The 27092-nt window shown below is 33.7% G+C and overlaps 1 protein-coding gene and 1 non-coding gene across 2 annotated transcripts in view; one reads left to right on the top strand and one right to left on the bottom strand.

Moving 5' to 3' along the window:
- Ctnna3 (catenin alpha 3) overlaps positions 1–27092 on the bottom strand; it is a 1639810-nt gene that overhangs the window by 1476442 nt on the left and 136276 nt on the right. The gene's annotated exons all lie outside the window — the stretch shown is intronic.
- On the top strand, positions 19193–19299 carry LOC120886059 (U6 spliceosomal RNA). The gene has a single exon (XR_005728832.1). It is a non-coding gene; the product is annotated as a U6 spliceosomal RNA (small nuclear RNA).

Genomic DNA, 27092 nt, shown 5'->3' with positions numbered 1-27092 from the left:
AACACACATGGGGGGGGGGACGAGAAAACTATGCATTATTGCTAACTTCACAACCATTGATTAAAACATTAAACCAAATTTGTACCTGGCACTGTTGTAGGTATTGATAAAGAAAAAGGTCTTTGTAATTTCACGGAACTTAAAAAACAGTGGAAAGAGACAAAAAATAGAGCACAGATGACAAGTGATGAGATAAAGATATGCATGGAGCTTGTCAGTAATCCCAGCAACTTGGGAGACTGAGGCAGGAGAATCACAAATTCAAAGACTCATCAACTGAGTATGGCCTAAGTCAATTAGCAAGACCCTATCTCAAAATTTAAAAAATAAAAAAGGGCTCAGAATGTGGCTCAATTGCTACCGCCCCTGGGTTCAATCTCCGATTGTTATACACACACACACACGTGTGTGTGTGTGTGTGTGTGTGTGTGTGTGTGTGTGTGTGTGTGTATGAAATGAACACCATAAAGTGGCATCTACCTCACCTTGGGGCAGTCACATCTGCAACTAAAGTATAAGTAGGAGCCAAGGCAGGAAATTCCAGGAAAAAAAATCATACAGAAATAGCAGTATATGCAAAGCATAAAGCCAAAGGAAATATGATGTAGTCAAAAAACTGAAAAGACTCTGATAGGGCTAAAAATAAAGCTCTCAGAAAACAAAGGATATTAATGGACTTATGAAATTTGGATTTCATTCTAAACACAATAGAGAACCATGAAGGGCTTTATGTGAGGATAAAACTTGCATTTTAAAATAATTGTCCAGTATCAATATGGGGCCAAGTTAGAAAGGCATAAATCAGAATTCAAGAAAACCAGTCAGCAAGCATCTGCCTAGGTAAAGAAAGCAGTGCAAAGAAGGCATTAGAATGTAGGAAAGAAGAGATAACATGTTAAATATTATTTAACATACATATTTAATATAGTTATAACATACAATAATATATTGTAAAGGTAAAATTTCTAAGTTGATTCTAAGCTGCAAAAGCCTGAGTTAAAGTATAAAAGACTGGGCATTGTAAAGTCTCTAAATTGCAAGGCCTGGGCTAAAGAGTAAAAGACCAGGTATTGTTAAAATTCCTCTGCTACCCCCGGAACCTGTAATCTCTGTAGCTGTTAGGACAATACCTGAACTGCCCAGTAAATATTTCTCCTGGTTCCCTGGTTGTTTAATAGCTAAGGGCTCCAAGTAGCTTGGCACATAAGCATCCAGGTCCCAAAACCAATCAGTTTAAATGTGTACCCCGCTTAGGAGTGACCAATCACCCCTGCCCAGACTGTTCCCGCCAATGAATGTACTAATCCTGTCTCAGAGTTGTTGTTCAATTTTCCCACGCCTCATGATGATTTGTTCTGATGTATGCAAAGCCCCCTGCCCTCTCCAAAAAGTGTACTTAAGCTCTGCTTGACCTCTGCTGGAGGCTCTGGGATGCTCTATCTTCCTGAGTGAGCCTGGAACCTCAGCATGCTGAATTAATAAATCCCCTTTTGCCAATTGCATGGAGCCAGTCTCTTGTGTGGTCTCTTTCTCCCATGCTCCGCCGGACCCTTACAATATATGTAACATATTTAAATCATGAACATGTTGAGCTTGAAAACCCATTAAATACCTGGGATTGAAATTTTAACACTGAAGATAAATATTAGGGGTAGACTAAAAATAAGGGAATTATCTAATAATCAAATTAGAGGCAGTTATTAATTCCATTAGTATGTATAATATCACTTTACATGGCATACAGAGGATGCAGGAGGGTAAAGATACGGAGAAGGAGGAAAGAAGAGCAGTCATGTTCTAAGCAATACTAGTATTTACCCTGAGGGAAACTGAGAAGTGTTCAGACAGGCAGGCAGAAATTTTGGTGGAAGGAGGAAAAAAATCAAATTTATAATACAGAAGTCCAATTGACAGTGTTGAGTTCCTTATAAAAGTTTAAAGGTCTGCAAAATGTTAATTGGAACAGTGATTATAAGTACAGTGTTCATGTAATTAAAGGGCAAAAAACAAATTACTTAGAAGTGAAAAGTAAACTGGAGGTTTATATACAAAGCTAGTGTGTGTGTATGTGTGTATAGTGTATATGTGGGTGTGTAGTGTGTGTATATATGTGTGTATAAAATCTCCCTTCTTAGAAAAGTCACATTTCTCATCTACTCGTGTCCTTAGCATTTCATATCACTTATTTCTTTGAAAAGTGTTTATTGAGCACCATTCAACAGCAAGAGACATAGAGGGCTTACACTCTAATGAGGAAAGTTAGACAATAAATTACTTTAAAAATCAAATGTGTGAGATAATTCCATACAGTGATTACTGGTATGAAGAGGTGAGGAGTGGAATTCTATGTCAGGTGGATCAGAGAATGTGTAAGGAAGTGATATTCATGCTGAAATCTGAATGATAAAAAGGAACCATCCTGTGAAGCTCTGGTGGAAAAGCATTACAAAAAGAGAGAATAGCAAAAACTAAAAATAAAATAGCAAGCACATAATTAAGACCTCCAAAGTATGGCTGGGGTCATGGCTCAGTGGCAGAGCACTTGCATCACACATCTGATGCACAGGGTTCAACCCTTAGCACCACATAAAAATAAATAAACAAAATAAAGATATTGTGTCCATGTAAAACTAAAAAAAAGAATTTTAAAACCTCCAAAGTAATTACTAAAATTGGTCATTAGATCTACTTAACAACTGCTGATAAAACCCCTCACTGAGTCCACTGGTAAGGCTGTTGAGCTGGTCACCATAGAGCCCTTCAGATGGTTCATGCTGAAATGAAAGAGAAAGGAATCACAGAAAAATAATTGTCATGGAAACCTCCCCCTCCCTGCAATTAACAATTCAAATACTGCTCACATATTTCATGTTCATAAAATGAACAAAGATGTTAATAACAGATTGTCTTTATAAATCTGAGTACATTTTTAAGATCTTGAAGTAATAAAATGCCTGTGCTTTCCGAAGGTAACTTTTCCAAGGAAAGTAAGGGCCTTTCAAGCCACAGACAGTCCTTTGGTCTCTTATTTTCAAAAGCCTCGCTTAGCCCAACCCATGAAAAGAAAGAAGAAAAGGAAGGAAGGAAGAAAGGAAGGAAGGAAGGAAGGAAGGAAGGGAGGGTGGGAGGGAGGGAAGAAGGGAGGAAAGGAGGGAGGGAGGGAGAAAAGAGAAAGGATTCACAAAAGGAACATTTTTATAATATTGCTTTTATGTTAAGAAGTTGATTTTGCTGGAAATGTAACAAAGTGGTAGAGTGCTAGCCTGGTATTGCCAAATCCCTGGATTTAATCCTCAACAAGGAAGGGAGGAAATGAGAAAGGGAGGAAGGGAAAGGAAAGAATGGAGGGAAGGATGGATTAAAAAAAAGTACTGACCTAGCCAAAAAAAATTTTGTATGTTAAACATATATTTGAGAAAAGTATATATTTATGTTTGTTTTCATTTATTTTCATGATCAATTTTGGAATTTTTATATATCTGATACTCCATGAAAATAGAATACCAGTTAATAATAATTAGCTGAAGGAAACATCCAACTATTCTTTTATCTTTCTACCTAAAATATTTCAGAAACTTAGCTGTGAGAAAAAAAAGAAACATAGGATAGCTACTGAATGGGATATTGCTTTGAATGAAGGTTGAAGAGGTGGTGGTAGTGATTGCCACCACTGTTTTTTTGTTTTGGGCTTTATTTTTTTGTGTATCCAATTTAACAAGTTAATATGTTAAAGAAACAAAATGAGTAGAAAAATGAACAGTAGAAAATAAGAATTCTTGATAGAGTAAAATCATCAGAGGATAGAAGGAAACAAGACTAGAGCAAAGAATTATTCTAGAACTCAGGGGGAAAAGAATAGTATAAGGAAAGGAGACTTCTTGTGACACTGAAATCTCAAAATAGTTACTAAAAGTCAGCTATCCAAACTAGGCAAAATGTCTCATCTAATCAATCTGTATTACACTGAAATAGAAAAGTGGGTTTTTTAATTCCTTTATGATTTAAAAGTTGTTAATAATTAGAGCTATTTAACTCAACACAACATTCCTCTAAATGACATCATTGTGACACTGCACTATTTTGGCTAAACTCCTACTGGTTTAATTTCAGAAGCATCCTTTGAATAAAATGCCAAGTTAAAAAGAAATAACATCTCATGATTTCTTTAAAATATTTCGACTAATTTCAAAGGCATCCTTCCTGGAAAAGACTTGTAAAATTCCTTTTATAGGTGTGGCCATAATGGAGGAGGACATTATAGAAAATAGCAGCAGTTACCAAACCACCCAGCTTTTAAGAGTACCTTCCTTTATACAATAAATATATTCCTGGAAAGTTCTTTAAAAATTTAATTTGTATTGTAGATGCCATTTAGAGCTGGGAGAAAAAAAAATCCTGATTCTGCCACTTACTATTACATGTTGTAGAAAATATACTAAAATAAACTACTTTCTTGTAATTTTTTATAGATTAAACTTTCCATTCTGTCTGGCCTTATTTGGCTGCCTCAGTGTACCAGCCTAACCCAGCAAGATAAACTAAGAATTACCTTTTTTATGAAATGTAATATTAATTCCATTTTGCAGCACCCACATATTGTGGAACTTCACAGATCACTAGACAAACATGCATGCAGGCTGGTTTAATTCTTCACTGGTTCAGGGTACCAAAGAGTGGGTTTGCCAGATTTAGCAAATAAACATAAACCACTGTAAGTTAAGTTCAATTTCCAACAGATAATGAATACTTTGTTAATATAAGTATGTTTCATGCAACATTCAGGACATAATTGTATGTAATTATTAGAAAACTATTCTTCATTGATCTGAAATTCAAATTGAACTAGATGTCCTATATTTTATATGGCAACCCTAACAAAAATGACACTCATCTCTAAGTTGGCTATGGCAGAAATGGAATGCAAAAGTCAAAGTAAATGCTAAAACTCAAGTGTTAGACCCCCACAAACACATATACTCTCACTCAAAGTTAAGTCTCTGCTCTATTTCCAAACATCACAACATTTCCTCATTCAGGTCTGGATTTGGAACTTTATAGCAGATAGAATTTCATTATCATAAACACAAATGTGTAAAAACATAACTTTCTTTTCTATAAAAAAATATTTTTTTACTCTAAGCCTCATTTGCTCAGAGCAAAAACTTAAATCTAATCCCTTTCAAGTAAACTCATCCCAATGCACTTATTTCTCAGTCTGTTTAGGTTTATAACTCAATCACATTAAGGTTTAAATCTCCTTTTCAGATTTTTCTCCTGATACCCCCTCCCTAAGGATGCATCTAAGCCCTGTAGCTGCCAACCCAGGACAGTAGGAAATCATCTATCTACACGTCTATTTGGATCTGTCTTGACTCTTCACTGGCCTTCTACTCCTGATGCATCTTCTTACAGCCGGTCTTCAGCACAGGTCAGTACTCACTAAAAGGCACTGTCAGGTTTGTGGTTCTTTCAATTCCCACCACCTCCTGTGATGCTGGTGATCTCTGAGATCAGCTGCACCTTGCTGCAACCAGTTCCCTCTGCTCCATTTTATCTTCTCCATGTGATCAAGCTTCCTGAACCCTTCTCTCCCTAACTTCATGCATTAATTTCTGATCCCAAGGAAATTTTTCATATTCCCTTATAAACTATCCCAGAACTGAAAAGAAAGTCTCAGCTGACAACATAGCAGAAATTGTTCACTCTTCCCTAAGACTCCTAGATACTTTTTTATTACCAGAAGTTCATTGAGGACCTAGGATTCACTGGCCATCTCAGATATCCCAAAGTTCAATGCCGCAAGTTCTACCATGTCTCCCATCCTGTTTAGAATTGGGGAGTGGTGGCATAGAGTAATAAAAGACCAGCAAAAAACAAACCATGTCTAAGCTTGTTCTAATCCCATCCAACTCCCCACCTTCTCTCCAACTTGGAGGGGATTTCCTAGAGTGGCAGGGAAGAGAAGGGAAGACTTGTCTCTCCTTGCACAATATTAAGAATTTGCTTTTTTAAAAAAATATAAACCAGATTTTAAACTTTCCTCCAGTGTGAGTGGCCTAGTGTGGGAGAAAGCTTTTTAAAAAGAATATGATAAGTATCTCATAGTAAAACTCTGCCACACGACCTTGCATTTTGCTTCAAGAAAAGTACCTCAGATTTCATATTACCTTGAGATCTAACTTAACCATATCAATTTTCCTTCTTAATAATCCTTTAGCAGCCACCTTATACTATCTAGACCATGGTTTCCCTACCCAGGACTCGCTTTCATCTTGTAATAATAATGTATTTATCCATAACTTTCCAAGCTAAAGAATGCCACTGCTGCATATTAAGTACTAGGAGTTCTAGTTAGAGCCTATTATAAGAAATTGGGAAAGAATGGAGGAGGGTAAAAACATCAAAACATTACCTGCTTTCACCTATCAATTACCACATTCAAAATAAATTTTTAATGCCAAATTTCATACCACATGATTATTGTAAAAATTAAATAAATTAAATGTCTAGCCAGAAGATTAGACACTATCTCAACCTCAGACACTATCCTTACTTCCAAAGAATGTTCAGGGGTTGGGTGGTGGCTCAGTGGTAGAGCACTTGCCTGGCATGTGTGAGGCACTGGGTTTGATCCCCAGCACCACATAAAAATAAATAAATAAATATAAATATAAAAAAGAAAGAAAGAAAAATATAATGTTCAGTAGACACTCTTAACCTCTCAACTTTTCTGTCAATAATCAATAGGTGAACATTCACATGCTCTAGAAATTCCTGTTTTTATGTAAATAATCATTACCTATTTTTTCTTTGTTAAGGTAAAATGTTATATGGGATGTTTCTTATTTCAGAGCACCCTAGTGCAAAGTATTTACATAATGTGGGAAGAGTGTATTTTCTTTCCATAAACTGACTTTTTTTATAATTCTGTCATATTTTTACAATGCATCCTAGTATAAAATTGTTTCCATGTATAAAGAACATTGTTTTTATCTTGTTGCATGACAGAGTCATGTGTGCCTTTTTATTTTCAGCAGACTGGCCTCACACAGAGATGAGAATTTTATTCATGAATATATTGCACATGTTAGTTCTTAGGAGGAGAGGCTTAAAAATAATAAAGTACTTTCTGCCTTCACTGAAACCAAGTTACTAGTTTTTTCATTATGTAATATATTATCTCATTTTTAATGCATTCCCATTTTTTTAAAAAATACAAACTTCCCAAATTATAGCAGAGTAATTTTGAGTTTCATTTCAACAGGAAGTTTCACTCTGTTGTTTACTCCAGCCCTGGAGTAAATAGCCGATTTATAGAGTATGATGAAAGAGTATATTTGCATAGATTACTAGATATAAAATGAGTTATGGTTTGTAAAGCATGGTTTCCCTTTATGAATAAAATTTTAATTGCTTATAATATGATATAATGAAATGAATTCTTAGCACTGTCCTAATTCCATCAATTTTGGAGCAAGTTCACAATGAGGTGTAGCAAGTAAGAAATGCTAATCAAATTTTTCATTAACAATCATCAACTATACATAACTTCTGGTGTCTATAACTCCTCTGATATGTGCTTGTATTTTCAGAGAAATCTTAGGTAATATGCACTTCACCTTCTACAAGCTATATATTAACTACATTTTTATTATTCTGAAGTGTTATTACCCTTCATTTTAGTAGTCTTCAAAATAAGTTTTTAATGCCAAATTTCATAAATAATAATGTTAATAGCATCATCTACTTATCCTAAGAATACAATTATCCACACTCTTCAGTATCACCACACAGTATTTCCGGCTACTGTAAGAGCTTAATGTATGTTTTTACACACAATACAGATGTATATTTTTTTGAGAGTGGAAAAAAAGTCAAGTTAGAACTTGCTATCCATTTTTTCTCAACATATGCACACTACTGCCTACCAGAAATTTTCTTTTTTTTTAACATGACACTGTATCATACACCCAGGACTTGCTACTTCAACTCAAAGAAATTATTCCTTTATCCTGAAGTATGAACATTCAACTTGGACTAAAGAACTGACAAAAGAACTCTAAAACTTGGAGATTTACTTGAATGATTTCTCACATTTTATTCATCAAAATTCACATGTGAGCATCCTTGAAATTGTTGAATGTATCGTTAACTATTCTCAATGACTCTCATATTAAAGTTGGGAAACATGACCAAAACCAATTATATTGAATTTTACAAATATAAATTTAGGTTAAAGATATAAATTGACAGTTACCATCAATAACATATGTGGGGGTTCATTTCATTCTGTACAAACAGAAATAGGAATAAAAACTTCTGTAATTCCCAATGTTTGAATGGAAAATTTAACACCACAAAGATAAATACTAATAACTAACTCAAAGGGAGGAAATACAGTAGACCTTCTTTATCCAGGAGGAATATGTTCCAAGACCCCCAGTGAATGCCTGAAACCTTGGATAGTACCAAACTCTATAATTTAATGCTTTTCCATTTTAACTAAGCCCTGATCATGCATGGTGGCCATAAATTTTGTAGTTTGAAGTGCAACAGTAAACTAGCACAAATTTCTTTTTCATTCTTCCTAATTTTATAGATTAAGTCTTACTATAGCTCTTAGAAATCTCAGCATATGATTTTTTTTCCTCTCCAAAATAGAGAATTTTCATCTTTTAATTTAAAGGATATCACTTTACAGCTTCTCTTTGGTATATTTGAAGTGCAATAAAGTAGAATCACTACTTTTGTGTTGGGGGCCATTATTAAGTAAAATAAGAGTTACTTAAAACCAAGTACTGCAATGCTATGACCATCAATCTGAAAACCTAGACAACTACCTACTAAGTGACTAGCAGGCTGGTGGAGGACACAGCTGAACAAAGGATGATGTGAGATTTCATCATGCTACTCATAATGTTGTGCAATTTAAGACTTGATAATTATTTATTTCTGGAATTTTCCATTTAATATTTTCAGGCAGTGTTGATCACGGGTAACTAAAACCTTGGAAAATGAAACCACACAAGAGGTGACTACTATACTGTAATTTCTTCATTAAGTAAATAGGTTAAAACAAAATGTGTAACTTAAATTTTAAAGTACAAATAACCCTCAAAATAATCTAAACAGTTCCATCCCATAATCTAAAAACTTCCTATCAACAATCAGCACCACACTTTGAAAATCAGCCACAGGTCAGCTATTGATGCTGTATGGATGCAGCCACAGATCATTACCTACTTAATTGTGTATATATCTAATAAGCTCATACGGCTTTTTTGGAACAAAGGTTTTATAATGGAGTAGATGATAAATACTGAACTACGATGTTACCAGATGCTATAACATAGAGAATATTAGCATGCATTAATACTGCCTGCTACAGTCAAAAATATTTTTAGATTAGGTTCATAACAATACAGTTTAAAAAGAAAAATGAAATGTACATTAGAGGTTAATATCTTGGCATTCTTCTAAAATTCTACAAGCCATGCTAAAAAAGTTAACTAACTGTAGTCTATTTGGTCAATTGAATACACATATCAGTTGACCATAGGAAAAAAGAAAAGCTATTTATGCTATAAAAATTCCAAAATATCCAATTTAATTTGTAATACTGACTCTGAAAATATTACTTAGATGAACTTACATATTTTGGTTGTTTGAAACAAAAATATACGAAAGTTGGGCTGGGGTTGTGGCTCAGTGACGAGTGCTCGTCTGGCATGTGTGAGGCCCTGGATTCAATCCTCAGCACCAAATAAAAAATAAATAAATAAACAAAATAAAGGTATTGTGTCCAACTACAACTAAAAAATAAATATTAAAAAAATATATACATACACACGAAAGTAAAACTATACATACACGATACCTTTTAAATCACTGAACAAAATGGAGAGCAAACCAGCAATACCACTCCATCTTCTCATGATATTTGCCTTCACTAGATGTATTTCAGCATAAGTATTTCTACTGTTCTCCCATTTGAAGCATGAGATATAATATAAAAGCTGATTAGCTTCCTCCTAGCTAGCAAACTGGAAAATGCCCAAATATAGTATTTTAAGAGCAAAACCGAGTATGGCTTTAAAAAATAAAGGAACAAACTGAACTTCTTGTTACATATTAAATTAGCCCTCAGGCAATTAATCCCAACCGACAAACAGCATAACATATACAGAAGGCTGTATGAGAGTGTTCTGCTCCAGTGTTAGAACTATTGGCCTCATCTAAGTAGCCTCAAAACTTTCTTTGAATTTTAGCCAGTAGCATCCCAGGCACTCTCCCAGCACTAGTATTAACACAGAAAGCTGTAGCACTAGCAGAAATATTTTCACTTGTAACAATCCTTGTGATGTTTTCTAATTATGCACACAAATAGAGATGCACATCCTGAATACATAACTTTACTATAACTATGTTTGGGATTATACATTTCATTATATAGTAAATATGTGACTAAGCTTGATTTTCTGGAACAAACACTGCTGAGTCAATACGAGATATCCCCATGATCAAGTTTGGCCAAGTCACAGTAGACACTTCAGGGTTAATAAATACATTCTTACTCTTCTTTGGCATCATAAGCCTTAGACTCAGTAGTTTTCACATTTGGTCCATTCTATTTTACTTGTGACAAGGCAATATACAAATAACAATTTCTACAACTGCTAAAATATGTGATATACAAGAACATTATATGTATAGAAATCCTTCACATGAAAAAGAAAATTCAAAATAAACTATAATTAAAAGGATAAAAGTGAAAAATCTTCAGCTACATTGAAAAAAAAATGGGGATGGTGAGAAGATGGTGGAACAAGGAAGTCCTGTTTCTAGCTGCTCTGAGGCATGAAATCCAGAAAGCAGACATGCAGCTGCTTTACAAGGTCTCATCTAGACAGAATACAACATCCCAGAGAGTGTGAAAAGACCCCTATACAGTGGATTTTCATGGAAATCACCAGCACTGAGACCACTTATGCAGAAATCTGAGCCTCTGGGCTCAAGTAAGTCTCCAGACTCTGGACCCAAAGCCCGCAGTTCCAGCTCACGCATGACAAGCACCTTAGCAGAACCACCTACCAGCTTCTCTGCAGAACTCCAGACTGCGCTCTGCTCCCATGTAGATCACTAGCCTGCTACCTATCCAGAGCACAAGGCCATCGCCCAGTTTCCCCCACATCACCAGCCACCCCGGCACTGGAAGCAGACTAACTCCATCTTGGAAAACCTTCCTCACAATTTTTTGGTGGGCGTCACTATCAGGGATCAGATTGCCATTTGAGCACAAGAGATCTTAGAATCCTAAAAGAGTACTACAAATCTATAGGGTAAAAACAATAACATACCCAGATCCACAGAGCTGGTAAGAAAGACACATGAGCAACATGAAAAGACAAAGAAACAAAGTACCACAAACAAATCAAGACAACACATCATTAGAAGCATTGGCAGCTATAGCAGAAAAAATGACAAAGAAAGATAACAGGATATACATGGTTAAAATGTTTTGGGATCTCAAAGAAGACATAATACAACAAATACAGGCAGTGAAAGATCACTTCAACAATGAGCTACATAAACAAATCCAAGAAGCAAAAGATCACCTCAATAGGGAGATAGAGGTTCTACAAAAAAAAACAAACAGAAATCCTTGAAATGAAAGGAATAATAAACCAAATAAAAACTCAAATGAAAGCATCACCAACAAAGTAGACTACTTAGAAGATAGGACATCAGACAATGAAGATCAAATAAATCATCTTGAAAAGAACATAGACCACACAGAGAAAATGATAAGAAACTACGAGCCTAACATCCAAGAAATATGGGATAGCATAAAAAGACCAAATTTAAGAGTTATTGGGATAGAGGAAGACACAGAGGTCCAAACCAAAGGAATGAACAATCTATTCAATGAAATAATATTAGAAAACTTTCCAGAAATGAAGAATGAATTGGAAATCCAAATTCAAGAAGCCTACAGGATGCCAAATGTACAAAATCACAACAGATCCAAATCAAGCACATTATAATGAAAATGTCTAATACACAGAATAAGGAGAGAATTTTAAAAGCCACAAGAGAAAGGAATCATATTACATATAAGGGAAACCAATTAGGATAATGTCAGACTTTTCAACACATACCCTGAAAGCTAGAAGATCCTGGGAAAACATATATCAAGCTCTGAAATCCAACCAAGAATATTGTATCCACCAAAATTAAGCTTTAAATTTGAAAATGAGATAAAAACTTTCCATAATAAACCAAAGAATTTATAGCTAGAAAACTGGCACTACAAAACATCCTTGGCAAAATACTTCATGAAGAGGGAATGAAAAACAGCAATGAAAATCAGAAGAGGGAGGTAGCACACTAAAGGAAAAACTAATCAAAGAGGAAAACCAATTCAAGTTAAATAACAAAAATAAACAAATATAGCTGAAAATACAAAGCATGTCTCAACATTAACCCTAAATGTTAATGGCTTAAACTCACCAATCAAAAGACATAGGTTAGCAGATTGGATTTTTAAAATGACCCAACAATATGCTGCCTCCATACTGGTGGGTCATTTTTAAATGACTCATCTGATAGGAAAAGACACACACTGAAGATGAAAGGTTGGGAAAAATCATACCACTCACATGGATTGTGGAAGCAAGCCAGAGTTTTTATACTCATATCAAATAAAGTAGACTTCAAGGCAAGGTTAATCAAAAAGGATAAAGATGGAAATGACATACTGCTCAAGAGAACCATACACCAATAAGACAAAACAATTATAAATATATATGCCCCAAACAATGGTGCAGCTATGTTCATCAAACTCTTCTCAAATTCAAGAGTAAAATTGACCACAACCCAATAATCTTGGGTGACCTTAACACATCTCTCACCACTGGATAGCTCTTCCAAACAAAAGTTGAATAAAGAAACTGCAGAACTCAATAACACAATCAATAACTTAGACTTAACTGACATATATAGAATATTTCAACCTGTATCAAGCAGATATACTTTCTTCTCACCAGCACATGGATCCCTCTCTAAAATAGACCATATACCATGCCACAAAGCAACTCTTTTTGGAATCTCAAAGAAGACATAATACAAAAAGTAGAGATACTACCATGCATTTTATCAGATCATAATGGAATGAAATTAGAAATCAACGATGAAATAAAAAAATAAAAATTTTCTCCATCACCTGGAGGCTAAACAATATGCTACTGAATGAACAATGAGTAACAGAAGACATCAAGGAGGAGATTAAAAAGTTCTTAGAGGTACATGAGAACATAGACTCACATATCGAAATCTCTGGGACACTATGAAAGCAGTACTAAGAGGAAAATTCATTGCATTTAGTTCATTCTTTAAAAGAAGAAAAAGTCAACAAATAAATGACCTCACACTACATCATAAAGCCCTAGAAAAAGAAGAACAAACCAGCAGCAAAAGCAGAAGTCAAGATTAAAATTAGAGGTGAAATCAATGAAATTGAAACAAAAGAAACAATTGAAAATATTGACAAGACTAAAAGTTGGTTCTTTGAAAAAAAAAGTAAAATTGACAGACCCTTAGCCACGCTAAAGAAGAGAAGGAGAGAAAGCAAATTACCAGCATACATAATGAAAAAGGTAATATCACAACAGACACTACAGAAATACAGAGGATAATTAGAAATTATTTTGAAATCTTATACTCCAATAAATAGAAGACATTGAAGGCATCAACAAATTTCTTAAGTCACACAATTTGCCCAGATTGAGTCAGGAAGATATACACAATTTAAACAGACCAACATCAAGTGAGGAAATAGAAAACACCATAAGAAGCTTACCAACAAAGAAAAGCCCAGGACCATATGGATCACAGCCGAGTTCTACAAGACCTTTAAAGAAGAACTAATACCAATACTCTTTAATTTATTTTAGGAAACAGAAAAAGAGGCAATAATTCCGAACTCATTCTATGAGGCCAATGTCAGCCTGATCCCAAAACCAGGCAAACACACTTCAAAGAAAGAAAACTTCAGACCAATATCTCTAATGAACATAGATGCAAAAATTCTCAATAAAATTCTAGAAAATTGAATACAAAAATATATCAAAAAGATTCTGCACCATGATCAAGTGGGATTAATTCAAGGGATGCAAGGTTGGCTCAACATACGGAAATCAATAAATGTAATTTATCACATCAATAGACTTAAAGATAAGAATCATACGATCATCTCAATAGATGCAGAAAAGGCATTTGTCAAAATATAGCACCTCTTTGTGTTCAAAACACTAGAAAAACTAGGGATAACAGGAATATATCTCAACATCATAAATGCTATCTACTCTAAGCCTCAGGCCAACATCATTCTAAATGGAGAAAAATTAAAGGAATTCCCTCTAAAAACTGGAACAATACAAGGATGCCCTCTTTCACCACTTCTACTCAACATAGTTCTTGAAACACTGGCCAGAACAATTAGACAGAAGAAAGAAATAAAAGGGATGTGTATAGTAAAAGAAGAACTTAAATTAGCACAATTTGCTGATGATATGATTCTATACCTAGAAGACTCAAAATATTCCTCCAGAAAACTTCTAGAACTAGTAAATGAATTCAGCAAAGTAGCAGGATATAAAATCAATACTCATAAATCAAAAGCATTTCTGTATATCAGTGACAAATCTTCTGAGAAGGAAATGAGGAAAACAACCCCATTCACAATAACCTCAAAAAAAATAAGGTACATGGAAATCAACTAAAGGAAAGAGGTGAAAGATCTATACAATGAAAACTATATAACCCTAAGGAGAGAAATCAAGGAAGACCTTAGAAGATAGAAAGATCTACCTTGCTTTTGAATAGGCAGAATTAATATTATGAAAATGAACATACTACCAAAATCACTACACAGATTTAAAGCAATTCTGATCAAAATCCCAATGGCATTCCTCATAGAAATAGAAAAAGCAATCATGAAATTCATCTGGAAAAATAAGAGACCAGAATAGCTAAAGCAATCCTTAGCAGGAAGAGCAAAGCAGGTAGCATCACTATACCAGACCTTAAACTATACTACAGAGCAATAGTAACAATTGGTACCAAAACAGACTGGTAGATAAATGGTATAGAATAGAGAATACAGAGACTAATCCACAAAATTACAATTATCTTTTGTTAGACAAAGGTGCAAAAACATGCACTAGATAACAGAGAACCTCTTTAACAAATGGTGCTGTGAAAACTGGAAATCCATATGCAACAAAATGAAATTAAACCCCTATTTCTCATAATGCACAAAACTTAACGATAATGGATCAAGGACCTAGGAACTAAACTAGAGACTCTGTGTCTAATAAAAGAAAAAGTAGGCCCTAATCTTCATCATGTGGTATTAAGCCCCAACTTCCTTAATAAAACTCCTATAGTGCAAGAATTAAAACCAAGAATCAATAAATGGGATGGAATCAAACTAAAAAGTTTCTTTTAGCAAAAGAAACAATCTGTGAAGTGAACAGACAGCCTACATCCTGGGAGCAAATTTTTACTCCTCACACATCAGATAGAGCACTAATCTCTGAGGTATATAAAGAACTCAAAAAGCTAAACACTGAAAAACAAATAACCCAAACAACAAATGGGCCAAGGACCTGAAGAGATACTTCTCAGAAGAGGATATACACTCAGTCAACAAATATATGAAAAAATTTTCATCATCTCTAGCAATCAGAGAAATGCAAATCAAAACTACTCTAAGATATCATCTCACTCCAGTCAGAATGGCAGCTATCATGAAGACAAACAACAATAAGTGTTTGCGGGGATGTGGGGAGAAAGGAACACTCATACATTGCTGGTGGGACTACAAATTGGTACAGTCAATATGGAAAGCAGTACGGAGATTCCTTGGAAAGCTGGGAATGGAACCACCATATGCCCCAACTATCCCTCTCCTCGGACTATCCCAAAAGACTTAAAAACAGCATACTACAGGGACACAGCCACATCAATGTTTATAGCAACATAATTCACAATAGCTAAACTGTAGCACCAACATAGATGCCCTTCAGTGGATGAATGGATTTAAAAAATGTGGCATATATATACAATGGAATACTACTCAGCAATAGAAGAGAATAAAATCATGGCATTTGCAGGTAAATGGATGGCGTTGGAGACGATAATGCTAAGTGAAGTTAGCCAATCCCAAAAAAACAAATGCCAAATGTTTTCTCTGATATAAGGAGGCTGACTCATAGTGGGATAGGGAGGGGGCAGCAAGGAGGAATAGATGAATTCTAGATAGGGAAGAGGGATGGGAGGGGAAGGGAGGAGGCAGGGAATTAGCAAGGATGGAGGAATGTGATGGAAATCATTATCCAAAGTATATGTATGATGACACAAATTGGGTGTCAACCTACTTAATAATATACAGAGATATGAAAAATAGTGGTATATATGTGTAATAAGAATTGTAATGCAAAAAAACCAAAGTATATGTATAAAGACATGAATTGGCGTGAACATACTTTATATACAAAGATATGAAAAATTGTGCTCTGTATGTGTAATAAGAATTGTAATGCATTCCACTGTCGTGTATTTTTTTAAAAAAATCAATTAAATAAAAAAGAAAAAAATAAATATTTAAATAAATAAAACCAGAAATGAATGAGGAGACAACAGAACTGATACAATCGAAAGACAGATATCATAACACCACAATGAAAGGTTAGTTATATGCCAATAAACTGGACAATCTAGAATAGGTGGGAAAATTCCTAGATATATACAACTTACCAAGATTTAATAATGCAAAAACAGAAAATCTGATGAGACCAATAAGTAAGAAAATAGAATCAATAATAAAAAGTCTCCCATCAAAGAGCCTAGGATCTGATGGCTTCACTGCTGAATTCTAAAAAAAAAAAAAAAAAAACTCAAAGAAGAACTAATGCAAATCCTTCTCAAAACTCTTCCAAAATATTGAAGAGGAGGGGGCTACTTCCAATTTCATTTCACAAAGCCAGCATTACCCTGATACTAAAGCAAGAAAAGAACATACACACACAAAAAATTATACGACAATATCCTTGATAAACATAGATGTAACTCCTCAACAAAACACTAACAAATCTAATTCAACAGCACATTAAAAGATTATTTACCATGATCAAGTGGAATTCATCCCTGAGATAAAAGGATGTTTTAACATATATAAATCAATTGATAAGATATATCATATTAACAGAGTGACAGACAAAAATCATATGAATAGGGCCGGGGATGTGGCTCAAGTGGTAGCACACTCGCCTGGCATGCATGTGGCCCGGGTTCGATCTTCATCACCACATGCAAACAAAGATGTTGTGTCTGCTGAAAACTAAAAAATAAATATCAAAAAATTCTCTCTCTCTCTCTTTAAAAAAAATCATATGAATACATTAATAGATGCAGAAAAATCATCTGACAAATTCAGCATCATTTTATGATTAAAAATTCTTAGTAAATTAGATACAGAAGGAATATATTTCAACACAATCAAAGTCATATAACAGAAACTCACAGCTAACATTTAACTCAGTGGTAAAAAAAAAAAATGAAAGCTTTTCCTCTAAGATCAGGAACAAGACAAGGATGTTCTCTCTTGCCACTTCTATCAACTTTGTACTGGAAGTCCTACCTAGAGCAATTAGGTAAGAAAAGAAAGAAAAGTCATACAAATCAGAAAGGAAGAAATTAAATTGTCTGTGGAGATGACATGTTCTTATAGATGGAAAATGTTAAAGATATTGCCAAAACACTGTTAAAACTAATATTTATGTCTGGTAAAATAGGACATAAAATTGACACAAAAATCAGTAGCATTACTATAAACTAACAATGAACTATCTCAAATAGAAACCAAAATCAGAAAGCAAGAAAACAATCTCATTTACAATAACTAAGAAAAGATTTTAAACAGCTTAAGGAATCTTGAGAATCTTGAACAAGAATAAAACTGGAGGCATCACACTTTCTGATTTCAAATTATATTATAAAGCTACAGTAACCAAAATAGCATGACACGGGCATGAAAAAACATACACACAAATCAAGGAACCACAACAGAAAACCCAGAAATACACCCACATATGTATTATTAACTAATCTTCAACAAAGTTTCCAAGAATCTAGGAGAAAGAAAAGATAGTTTCCTCAATAAATGGAACTGAGAAAACTGGATGCCCACTGCCCACATGTTAAAAAAATAAAAAGAAAGAAGCAAGAAAAGAACATAAAAGAAATTCTATTCTTATCTTGCATTATACAGAAAAATCACCTAAATGCATTCAAGGTTTAAATATGAGATCTGAAACCATAAAACTTCTATATGAAAACCAAGGGGAAAATCTCTATGACATTGCTACTGGCAAATATTTTTTTGATATGAAAATAGGCAACAAAAGTAAAAATAAATTGAGACTACACCAAACCAAAAAGTTTCTGTATAGCAAACAACTAAATAAAAAGGCAACCCATAGAATGGGAGAAAATATTTTTATACCATATTATCTGATGAGTTGATATTCGAAATATATGAGGAATTCATGTCAATATCAAAATAATCAAATAAACCAGTCAAAAATGGGCAAAGAATCTAAACAGATGTTTTTCCAAGGAAGACATACACTTAGCTATGAAGTATTCTGAAAAGGTACATTATTAATTATGAGAGAAATGGAAAAAAAAAACACACAAGACATTACCATACATCTGTAGGGATGGCTACTACCAAAAGTTCAAAAGTTAACAAAGGTTGGCAAGGGTGAGCAGAAAAGGAGATCCTTACACATGGTGGTGGGAATGTAAGTTGATATAGTCATTATGAAAAACAGTACGCAAGTTCTTTAAAAAAATAAAATAAGGGTTTGGCTATAGCTCAGTTATAGAACACTTGCCTAGCATACATGAAGCCCTGGGTTCAATCCCCAGAATTGAAAACAAAATTTTAAACAAACTACCATTTATCTAGCAATTCCCTTCTAGGTTTATATCTAAAGGAAATGAATCAGTATTTTGAAGAGATATCTACACTCCTTTGTTCACCATAACACTATTCACAATAGCCAAGACATGGAAACAGTTTAGAGTCTACTGAGAGACAAAAGGATTTTAAAAATATGGTATATTGGTACTCATTTCAGCAGCACTTATGCTAAAATCTGAACCATACAAAGAAGATTAGCATGGTCCCTGCACAAGGATGACATGAAAATTTGTGAAGCTTTCCATGTTTTTGAACTTACTGCTAAATAAATAAAGATAACAGCTGATTGATAAAGTTATAAAACTATAAAAAAGAAAATATGGTACATTGTATATATAATAGAATATCATTTGAAAGAATGAAATCTTGCCACTTGTAATAATATGAATGAACTTAGAAGTTAGATAAGCCAGACATAGAATGAAAAATATTGCATGACTTCACTTATATGTGGAATCTAAAAATATAAAACTTATGAAACAGAGAGTAGAGCAGTATTTGCCAGAGTCTAAGAGGTGAGGGAAATTGAAAATGCTGCTCAAGGATACAAACTTTCATTTATAAAATAAACAAGTTCTAGTGATATAGTATATATATCTAGTGTATAGACTATAATTAATATAAAGTATTATATACTTGAAATAGGCTAAGAGTACAGATCTTACATATTGGTATCACAAAAATAATAACTGTGCAGGTTAATGAATATTGTAATTAGCTTCATTTTGGTAATCATTTCAATACCTGTAAACACACACACACACACACATATATATATATATACACTAATATATCAAAATATCACATTAAACACGTAGAATAAAATAATTTTATTTGTCAATTATATTTCAATAAAGATGAAAAATGAACAATAAAATTTGTGATAAAAGATGTTATAAGGGCTGGGATTATAGCTCAGTGATAGAGCATTTGCCTTGCATACATGAGGCCCTGAATTTGATCCTCAGCACCACATAAAATAAATAAATAAATATAAAGATATTTTTTAAAAGGTGGTATCATAAAAATTGTACTACAACTTGAATTTGGTTTTACCCTCAAGGATTCATGTATTGGAGGCCTGTTCCCAAGTGTGATGTGAGAGGTAATGGAACCTTTAAGACATGAGGCCTGGTAAGAGGTCCTTAGATCCTTCCAGCTTTTTATCACCTCTGAAATTTCTATCAGCATTGTAAATTTTAAAACAACCTATAACAAAGCATTAACTATTTCAATAAACAATCCCCACTATAAGCTGCCCACAATGTAACTATTATACAGTAAACAATCTTGTAAAAATTAATCACTCTTTTCTGGTACAAGAAAATCAACTAGTATATGCTTGATTCAACAGCTTTCTACCCAAGTGCCACCAAGAAACTGAAGTCCAGAGACAACAGATGGAACAGGATAGCAAACCTGAAGACTAAAATATGTCTCTATAATGTTTTTACTTTACTAATTTAATACAAGACATCTACTTGTCATGATTGTGAACTATTCAAAGTGGAAATCAAATATTGGAAGTAGAACAAATGTTTAATAATGCATCATTCTGATCATTCATTTTTAAATAAAGGGTAAAGCTGTTACATAAAAATCCACAAGATTTCTTTCTTCAGACTTTAACTATAGAAAAAGCAATCATCTATAAGGATCTGCAGTTTATGAAGTAGTGAAAATGGTCTGATGGCTATTGCAATAAAAGGAAATGTAAATATTAATTTGGGATCTGCTACTAACTCAGAATAACCTTAACTGATGTATCAAACCTTCTCTCTCTCTCCATATTACAAAACTGAAAAATAAATGCAACAATCCTTTCCCCTCTTTTGGACAAACAACTCTGTATGAGCAAATAAAAATAGAATTGCATATGTGGTGAATAGCATAAAACATGCCTGGGTTTATTTGAGCTTTGGTGTAGCACACTACTTTATAATTTAACAGTTTTAATACCTGTGCAATGAATTTTTAAATGATGTCTGAAATGCTTTGAAATATTCAGAAACAGATTTTAAAACAGCACAATCATTTTACTTGAGTAAATAAGAAACATAATACCATCTAAGACGTGAATACTTTAGCAGTCTTTGGTTCACTTACTCTTAAAAGGAATAATTGAATCAAAACTCTTTCAAGAGAGTTGGATTAATTACAGAGCAAGGAAGGGAAGGATCTTCTCCCAATTGAGCAATTAACATATTTCATCTACCACAGGCCACTGATGTGAATATACAGCTAGAGAGCCATTGTTCTAGAAGCTTAGCATCTCCCCTTAGTGCTCATTCAGTCCGGTTTCCAATTACACTTCTCCTTAGATCATACCTAATTATCTCCAAATTTATGTTTCTTATTTTGAAAGGTCTTAAGTAAAATACATTTACAATCTACATTTTAATGTTAATGCCAATGGAAAGTTAGTTCTACCTTACATTGTCCTTGCAGATGAGCAACTCCAGGGGCAATATTCTTGCATATCCCCTTATCTTACCTGATGCATGACATTTTTCTTGCTATAAGACTTTACTTGGTAGAAGATTACTACTGAAATTTATCAATTTCTTCTTCTCTATATGCTATAATACATCAACATCAGGCCTAGTGCTATGCAGTTTTGTTTTGCTAAGCACTGTTTTCACAGGATTTCTACATAGTTGTCATATCCTCAGGGTTCTTGAGTTCCAGGATAAGCTTAGGATTGTTTTCTATGTGGTCAGGCATTATCCACCTGGAGTTTTTTATTTGTTTTTTAATTTTAAATATTTAATTGACAAATGTTGAATATATTCAAGAAATATAAATTACTTGAAATTATATATACATTTATACAATATACATATCATATCACCATCCATGCTGAACATTAGATTCCCCAGAACTTATATCATCTTATAATTGAAAATCTGTATCCTTTGACAAACATCTCCTTACTTTCCTAACTCCCCACCCCTTTTATTCTCTGCTTCTGTGAGTTTGACTTTTTTTGGGGGGGGGGATTCTGAACATAAGTATGATTATGCAATCTTTGTCTTTCTCTGTCTGACTTATATCTTTTTTGGCAGAGGGAGGGAGTTACCAGGGATTGAACTCAGGGACACTCAGCCACTAAGCCACATCCCCACCCCTATTTTGTATTTTATTTTGAGACAGAGTCTCACTGGGTTGCTTAGTGCCTCACTGTTGCTGAAGCTGGCTTTGAACTCATAATTCTCCTGTCTCAGCCTCCTTAGCCACTGGGATTGCACATGCCACCACACTCTGGCTGTCCGGCTTATTTCACTTAATACAATGTTCTCTAGATTCATCCATATTATCACAAATGGATGTATTCCCTTCTTTTCTGAGGCTTACTAAACATATTCTATTTTATATATGTATATATGTATATATATATAATGTATATAATTTTTTATCTATTCATCAAAAAACTTAATTTGTTTCCATATCTTAGCTATTGTGAATAGTGCTACAATTAACATCGGACTACAGTTATCTCTTCAAGACACTGATTTCATTTCCTTTGGATATACGCCCAGAAGTGGGATTGCTAGATCATATGGTAATTCTATTATTAATTTTTTGAGGAACTTTCATACTGTTTTCCATATTGACTATACCAATTTACATTACCACCAACAGTGTAAAAAGATACCCTTTTCTCCCTATCATCACCAACTCTTGTCTCTTCTTTCACACCTGCTAAGATGCCTATTGTTAAAAATACAAAAAGAAAGAAGTGAAATTTTTCAATTGAAGGATATAGACCTGCATTCATTTTCACTAAATAAATTGCATATAATTTATTTCTACTTTTCTTCATTGATAAGGCTTTATTTTAAATTCAATTCCTATTCTACAAGGTATTATAGACACTTCTGGTCTTGGAATTATCCAAGGAGCAACTCCTATCCAGTCTAGTAAAAGAAAAAAAAAAAACCAGTCGTTCATTCCTAAACATCATCACTAAAGTAAGGATCAAATTGTACTGAACAATACCATCTGGAAGAACAAAGGAAGTTTAGATACATAGGATGTAATTATTACAAGTTGGACTTTGGCCAAAATATTGGGTCTAAGACCCTAATTTCCCCACAGATTGCCATGGCACAAGAATGTGGGCCTTTCATTTCACTGTCCATCAAGAGAGGTCTTTGTAGACACTTACTAGAACCAAATGTTGCAACTTCCTCCTTGAGACCTATCATTTTTTCTAGAACAGATCACCAACTACTAGACTACAGATATTCAAAAACACTTAGTCCTATATGTGAAGAACAGCACTGAACCTTATGTGTAGTATAAAATTATATAAGAGAAAATATCCTTATAGAAATTATACACTATTTAGGAAAAAGGCTTTTGAGAATAACTCAAAACAACATTATGATAACTACCACATTAGGTGCTTTTCCAAGTCCTTTGTACACTTTAAAGGACTTACTTTATACTTTGTATATAATTTTTTTCAGAACATGCTGTAAATTAGGAGTTATCATCTTTGTGTTTTATATGTAGAAACTTGGTGCCCAAGGGAGTACAAACAGTACAACTAGGTTTGGCTAACCACGAAGCCCACATTCTAACTTTTGCACTACATGTATTATCAGTGAGTATATCATCAATCAGATGCTAAACTGTTAAAAACTGTAAGACACAGATAAAAGCTAAAAGTGGACAAAAAAAGAATGAAGAGTTTACATATTGGCTAGAGGTCACAGGGTGTGGGGTCAGGAAGGAGACAAGACTTCAGTTTAACTTTGAAGGAAAATTAGTAGTTAAATAAACAAATAGAAAGAGACTGTGTACTCTTAATACCAAGTTATATAAATGTTATACAAAGATCAGAAGGCAAGAACAATAGTCCATGATCAGGGAGAGAAGAATTGGCAATATGTGATATGTTTGAAAATGGGTGTGTACCTGAAGAATAGTATTTTAATTTTCAAACAATGTTTTAAATTTGCTTCAGTCTATATCATGTTCAATTCAATATATCAACTTTAATTTATATCAAAGAACTTCATAAGCCTCTGGAAATGGGATGTGTTTTATAATATTATTATAAGTATTAAGGGTAGAAGAAGAGAGGAAGAATTAAATTAGAGTCTAGATTATCAAATCTTATTTTACTTTACTCTATAGAATGAAAGCCCCCAAGAAAACATTTTGATTTATAACTTCTCAAATTAATACATAGGTCTGGAATCTCTATAATAACTGGAGATTACTATTTTCATTCCTTTGTAGCACTAAGCAGGAGGATAAAAACCAAACAGTCAAAGCAGATAAACTAAGATTGTATCTCCAAATAGTGAGAATTGAAAGAGCTTCCAGATTTTCTTGTTAATTCTGCTTTGTCATTCATTTCTTTCAGGCTAACTAGTCTCTGGACACCCACTCCCTCATCTATCACAGACTCCTCTCTCACTTTTTCCAACCAAAGCTATTTTGAACATTAGTCTTTTTTAAAGGAGGAAAGTATAGAGATGCTTGTGCCCCGACTCAAGGACTAGCTTAAGTTCATGCCTAGACAAGAAAAACAGTAACTTTAAAAAAAAAAAAAAGGTTTAATGAAGCAAAGTACTCCAGGGGTCTATCTGGTGCTGGGAAAGAAATGATTCAAAAAGAAGTTGAGTTATATAGCTCAGAAGTAGAGCGTTTGCCTCACATACATGAGCCCTGGGTTCAATCCCCAGCACTGAAAAAAAAATATATATATATATATATATATATATACACACACACACACACACACACAAATATATAATTACATAAAAATGTATATACATAATTATATACAAATTATATATGAAATATATATAATTCAGAGCTAAGGTAACATTGGCATTTTCTGTTTCTTAGAAGAAGTAAATAGAGAAATTAAATATGTTAGAAGAAAACCTAAAATAAAACAATGCAGAGAGCACTCTGTTAGCCTTTGGCATATAGAAAGCTCAGATCTAATGCCCTTCTAAATTTTAAAAGTGAAACAAACACATTGATTGTAGTTGCCTATAATCTGAGGATAAAGTTTTGGCTGCTTCTTCATTCACAGGAATACAACCACCAATAATATTTATTATTTGCCATGAGTCAGACATGTGAGCCTAGAGAGGATACAGCACCGAAGATCATGAAACTAACAAGTCTCTGTCCTTATGCAGCTTACATTCTGCCACAACAAAGAATGATAAACACGATCCGACTGAGAAATGACCCATGACTAATTCACAGTACAAAGAATCTGCCATATAACAAAGAAACTTTCTTGTTGAATTAGCAATTTTACAGAGACCTGTATCTTTTCCAGTAGGAGAACAACAATTTCTACTATGTGTTTAATAGGTTTTTTAAGTTTTAAAAGAATTGGTCGGGAGAGAAAAGACAAATTCCAATAAGTCAAAGAACAGTTGATGTTCTGACTCTTTCAACACTGCACATCTAGGATAGATGACACTCCAGGTTTGAATTGGCTTCATGCCTTATTAGCCCAACAATAAGAGTTACTTAACTCTATCAATACTTTGCTCATCTGTAAAATGGTTCTAATAAAACTAATCCCACTATATCATTGTAAATATTTAGTGAATTAATGTTTTAGTCCTATTATGTGACATATAGTTGTCATTTAATTAAAAAGCATATAAAATTTATATATACATGTGTAAACACTACACATGTCCCTATCTCCTCATGCACATGCAGTTTACTTATGCACCCTCAATGCCATTCAGCAAGAGTTCTACTCTTCTGCCCTTGAAATATTCACCTTTTTCCAAATTCACAATTAGCTAATGTAAGAATCTAATCACTGAAAATGTGTTAAAGAGAAAGGATAAAGAAGAGGACAGTAACTACTGCCTGCCAACTTAAATACCCCTTGGTGGTAAAATATGATCTTGGAAACAAAACTGTATTAAAAATTGCATAGGCCAGAGTAGTGACTCACAGAGTGAATTTTAAGCAGCAGCATCTGGGAACTCACTGTAGTAGCTCTCAGTAACTGTGACTACTTCTGCTATGCATGGTAATACATGGACCAGCATTGATTTCTTTAAAAATATATATAATGAATTAATATTTTATCATTTTTCATATAAATTAAAGTATGTGTAGAGATTATTCATTTACCCTGGAACATTCTGTAAATATATATATATATATCACACACCTAGGAAATGATGAAAAAAAGGTTAAATGCCCACATAACCTCTGAGATAGAGCAAAAACCTAACACACAATTCTTTTCTCAGGCTAATATTTCTAAACCATATCATGTTTAATTAATAAGGTTTAACAAAATATAGGAAGTCCTGCTTTGAAAACTCCAATTGAAACACTCTAACACTTGTGAATTAGACAACGGCAAGAATGTCACATCCTTTGCCACACTAACAGGAAATATTCTTAAGTGAAAGATTCAGTGGCTGACCATGCAAGTCAGTTATTTAGTCATTTTTCTAGATGCCATCTATCACTGAGCCCAAATTTCATGCAACCTAATTTAAACTTCTCACTGTCTGTCCTGATCAGAATAAACATTTGACCAAAGAAAAACTTTGACAATCCTGACACCTAGTGGCTATAAAGAAACTCAAGAAAATCTAGATGGGAAGAATGGTTATCTACTGTGACAATACCTCCAAAACCCACAAAAAGTAATCATTGTGAATATTAATTTTATAAAACATCAACTCTCAAAGAAACCTTGTAGTTTATTTTTGTTTTAGATTTGTCTTAAGATCTATACAGGAGCAAAAAAATGCGTTCATTAATTATGTTAAGTATATTTTCCTTTAACCTTCCACATTTGTAAATGTTAACTCATCTTCAGAGATCAAAAAATAAAACTAAAAGTCAACTCATGTTTTGGCAGATTTATGACATTTTTATTTAATTCTTTATGTATATGCACAGCCTTTTCCTGGTTTTTAGTGATTTTCCTTTTCGGGTATGCCATGGCAATTATAAAAGCCACCTGACCAAGCCAGCTGAGGCATCATTAGTCAAAGGATAGCTAGACTTTCACAAACCAGCAGGA

The sequence above is a fragment of the Ictidomys tridecemlineatus genome, chromosome 1, assembly GCF_052094955.1.
Source record: "Ictidomys tridecemlineatus isolate mIctTri1 chromosome 1, mIctTri1.hap1, whole genome shotgun sequence".
NCBI classification, from domain to species: Eukaryota; Metazoa; Chordata; class Mammalia; order Rodentia; family Sciuridae; genus Ictidomys; species Ictidomys tridecemlineatus.
The sequence above is the reverse complement of the archived record's forward strand: the minus strand, read 5'-3'. Positions and strand labels throughout refer to the sequence as shown.